General features: G+C 34.5%; 2 pseudogenes; both read right to left on the bottom strand.

The window, feature by feature from the left end:
* Window positions 1-1662: 1662 nt before the first annotated feature.
* Window positions 1663-2232, bottom strand: LOC149186221 (adenosylhomocysteinase pseudogene; annotated as a pseudogene).
* A 65-nt stretch (window positions 2233-2297) lies between these two features.
* On the bottom strand, window positions 2298-2853 carry LOC149186220 (AUGMIN subunit 2 pseudogene; annotated as a pseudogene).
* Between the last annotated feature and the right edge of the window lie 1777 nt (window positions 2854-4630).

Raw genomic sequence — 4630 nt, 5'->3', positions numbered from 1 at the left:
AGGTGCAAGGTAGTGGTTGTGGAGATGGATTTGTCTTCAGAATTTTTCATGAATTTAGTCTTTGGAAGACTAATTGTCGTCACAATGCAATCTCCTTAATGATCACTTTGTTATCCTGTAACCTGTAAAAAAACTTGGCAGAAAGAAAACATAAGTTTGTTCAAGAAGAATTGTGCATTTCCTTCATGATTCTTACGCAAAAATTTCATACCAAATAAAACAGATTTAAGAAAAATCAAAGTGTTGAAAGTAACTCAATTCATGATATCAATTTCAATCCATTCTTAAAAACAACCCTGAAAAATAATACTCCCTGTCAGATAACTTCTGAAATGTGCTCGGCAAAAAGATTGACATGAGAAATATCTGTTCTGTTATGCATATTAGTATGTCACATAAAAGCATTTAACAGAAAGATGTGAGGAGTTAATGCCAACTTGAAGCTATCGAAACAAGTATCCTCCAATGTTTGATAAATCGATTTTTGAAATTTGTTTCCAAGTATTCCATTTTTTTTTTTCAAATCTGTGTGAATTTTGTGAACTTTTATTGTTTATTGTTTATTGTTTATTTTAATTTTTTTAATTTTATTTATTATTATATTATTATTATTTTTGTTTTGTTTTTTATTATTTTTTTTTAAACAATAAATTTTAAAAAGAAAATATGAAAACATTATTTATTTATTTATTTTTTTTATGTTGATTTTATTTATTTATTTAGATTTTTTTTAAACAACAAATTAAAAAACATATATTTTTTTTAATTTGTTATTTAAGTTGAGATTTTTTAAGTTGTAAAATCAACAATTTTTTTTTATTAAAACCTAATAAAGAAAAATTCTAAAAATAAACTATAACTAAAATGAAGGTTTTTTTTTTAAATTTGTTTTGTTTTGTTAATAAAATAAAAATAAGAAAATCACAAGAAAATTGTTTTGTGTTTTTTTTTTTTTTTTTTTTTTTATTATCCAAAATATTAAATAAATAAAAAGGAAATTTTTACTTATTTTCTCTTTTTTTTTAATCAACACACAAAATATTCTTTATTTTTATTTAAATAACAAATTAAAAACAATTGTTTTTTAATTTATTATTTATGTTGATTTTTTTATATTTTTTTTAGTTGAAAAAAAAAAAAACTAATTACAAATCCACAATCCGTAAGCAAAGTTATTTTTTATTTTATCAACACACTAAATATTCGTTATTTTTATTGAAATAACAAATTAAAAACAATTTTTTTTTGAATTTATTATTTATGTTGATTTTTTTAGATTTTTTTTAGTTGTAAAAAAAACTAATTAAAAAAAAAACAACAAACCGTATTCAAATCTGATCTTCCCCTTAAAACCGGGCTCTACAACTGAATATCTGTTCTTAAGCATATTCAACGGATTCCACGTACTCCAGTCGTTGAGAATTTTCCATTATTATTTTATTTTGGCACATATACCTTCTGAGCGCAGGAGATAGGTGTTGCAACTCTTCACGAGTCACAGGTGCCGCAATTCTCCACGGGACACAGGTGCTGCAACTCTGTCAACAATTGTTGCAACTCTCCGTGGGGCAAAGGTGCTGCAACTTTGAAGAAGGGCGTTGTGAATCCACGCTAGCTTGTCTATCAACTATTCAGCGCTTCAGCGCTGCCCTCCTGAGCTGGTTAAGCAATGATGGTCTCTTTGATCAATCCCAAAACCATCTGAGACTCCAGATTCGTGGTAGACTCCGGATCTGGCACCTTACCGGTCTTGGCAAACTCCTCCTCGGCCTTGACCCCCTCATGGATCAACAAAGTTGCATCACCACCGTCATCAACAATCAGATCAGGGCCACCGCCTGGACCCTAGTCAAGAGCCCTTTCAGTACACCACCAGTACTCCTGCAGCGTCTCCCCCTTCCAAGCGAACACCGCAGCGCTGTTTTATTTGGTATGCAATAGCCGCGGCGGCGTGGTCCTGCGTGGAGAAAATGTTGCAGGAACACCATCTCACCTCAGCACCCAGAGCCGTGAGGGTCTCAATGAACACCGCGGTCTGGATGGTCATGTGGAGAGACCCAGTGATCCGGGCACCCTTAAAGGCTGAGCGGAGCCGAACTCAGCTCTGCAGGCCATCAATCCAGGCATCTCAACTTCGGCCATTTCAATTTCCAACCTCCCAAAATCCGCCTGGGACAGATCCTTCACCTTGAATTCGCGTCCGGACATAGTTTTCTCGGCCAGAAGCGCCATTGCTGCGGAGAACTTCTTTTTCAGAGCCAACAATGTCATCAAACCCATTAGGATGCACTTCCCATTCATGAGGCTCCCACCATGGGAACTGCCATGATGATCGTCAGCCCAAAATGCTCTAGAAAGGTAGCCGTCCCAGCTGTAGTTAAGGCTCCATAATCACTGGCTTCTTTAAGCAACAACTCTGAAAATTGGCGCTGAAACTCTGCTTCAACTGGAAGGCAATCAAGTGAATAGGGCTGCTGAAGACGTGCTATGATTCGATCCTTATTTTGAATGACATCTTTCAGTATAGAAGTGGTCTTAGCAAGCTTTTGACATTTTTTCCATTTCACTCACATGGGTGAGATGTGCCACACTGTTATCATCCTGTCGACCTTGCAGTTCTACTTGCAAATTCGCCAAATTACGTTGCGCAGATGTAAGGTCTCTCAAAACTCTTATCAAAGTATCACTTTTATCAGTAAGACCTGTCACATTACCCAAATTTTGCACATCTTCCTGTGGAACAGAGAAGCCAAGATCGGAAGCAATGGAGAGGGCATCTGCCATGCCTCCCAGATGCCGCAACGGTTTCTTCCCCACCCATGTTGTGTCTCCACCTCCTGCTCCCATCGCCATCCCCCTCGAATTCCAATGTGAATACGCAGGATTTGTTTATACAATAGCCTTCGGAGGGAATCTAACCCAGCTGTTTGAGGCTGCAAAACCATCGCAGCGTGATGTAGGGAATGATACCGCTGGAAGAGGATATCCTTGTGAAACGCACGATGTACCCAATAATACAAGGCCTCGGCTGGCCCCATGTGCAAAATCGCAAGGAAAATCAGCCCTCCTGCGTTCCACGCAGGCATGTCACGGAGAAATGGTAAGAAATGATGCGCCGCAGTAGCCATGAACGCCTGCAACAAGAGAAAATTGTCCCAGTCCCATTCTCGGTCCATTTGATCGAACTCCGCATCTTTTTCTTTTTTCTTTTTATTTTGTTTTGTGTTTAATGTGGTTTTTATTTAATGTTTTGCATTTTTTTTAAATATCTAAAAAAACAAAAAAATGGTTAGTTTTTTTTAAATATCTAAAAAAACAAAAGAAATGGTTAGTTTTTTTATTTATTTTTTTTAATAATAATATGTATATATATGATACATATATTATTATTATTTGTGGAAATTTTTATTTCTAAAATTAAAAAAACTAAATTTCATTTAAAAATTTAAAGATGTTTTTTTTTCTCATTCACAAATTTTTTATTGTCATGTCACAGATTAATTTTTCAGCAAGAGTATTTTTATTCGAACTAAATCAATGGATTCTCTGATCTTCCTGATCGCACGAAGCGCAGGAAGAGAGTATACTAATCGATTGATTTGTTTTTATTTATGTAGGGGGGTTTTTAAAAAAAAAACTAAATTTAAAACTAGCTAAACACTAAAATATCAGAAAACTCAAACTTGAACTTCCTTATGGAGATCCTGCTGTCACCAAGTTTCACAAGTTAGTTTTTCTAAAGAAAAATACTAGTACCGAATTAAATTCCTAATGCCTGATCCCTTAGCACCATCCCCGGCAACGACGCCAAAATGTTGGGCAATTTATTTGCTTAAATTGCTTTCATTAAATTATCAACCAGGGAAACTCGTAAGCTTGTGATGGTGCCAACAATATATATGCAGGAGTAGGCAACTAACTCTATGTCTAGCTAAATTATTTACGATTCAATATAATATGCAAGGGAAGAGGTTCCTAATTAAGGAGGTCCTGGTTGTCCTTCCCTATAGTATCATAGAGAAATCATTGATTACATAAAACCAAAAACTTGAAATGAAGACAAGAGAATGAACTTTAATTGTTGTTCAGATTCAAAGAGAGAGAAAGACTAACTTAGTCTCTTGATTGTCCCCTCATATACTAATCCAAACTAAACTAAGATTCATTCATAAGCATAAGAAATGAAATGACTTGAAACATAAAAGCAAAAGAATGAATTTCAATTATCATACAAATCAAATGGAGAGAGAGCCTAACTTAGACCCTTGGTTATCCCCTCATATGATACTTGAAACATAAAAGCAAAAGAATGAATTTCAATTATCATGCAAATCAAATGGAGAGAGAGCCTAACTTAGACCCTTGGTTATCCCCTCATATGCTGATAAGATTTAAAACTCATTCATCAATCACAAACAAATCCTCAAACATCTAAGCAATGAAATAAGATCTATTATGAAATAAAATGTTCCTTTGATCCTTTTAGAGTGAGCTCAATTCTCCTAAGAACAAAGTGACAAGTTATTCCATTTACTACATTGAGACAACTTATATCTAAAACTATATAATGGAAATTTATGTAAAATGAAGCTTTATTCTATTCCATCATAAGTTGGATACATGCTCCAAG

This window comes from Pinus tabuliformis, chromosome 3_1 (genome assembly GCF_031772625.1).
Source record: "Pinus tabuliformis cultivar Carrire ecotype Pingquan chromosome 3_1, CPIR1, whole genome shotgun sequence".
Lineage (NCBI taxonomy): Eukaryota > Viridiplantae > Streptophyta > Pinopsida > Pinales > Pinaceae > Pinus > Pinus tabuliformis.
Note: the sequence above shows the minus strand (reverse complement) of the source record. Positions and strands in the feature narration are given on the sequence as shown.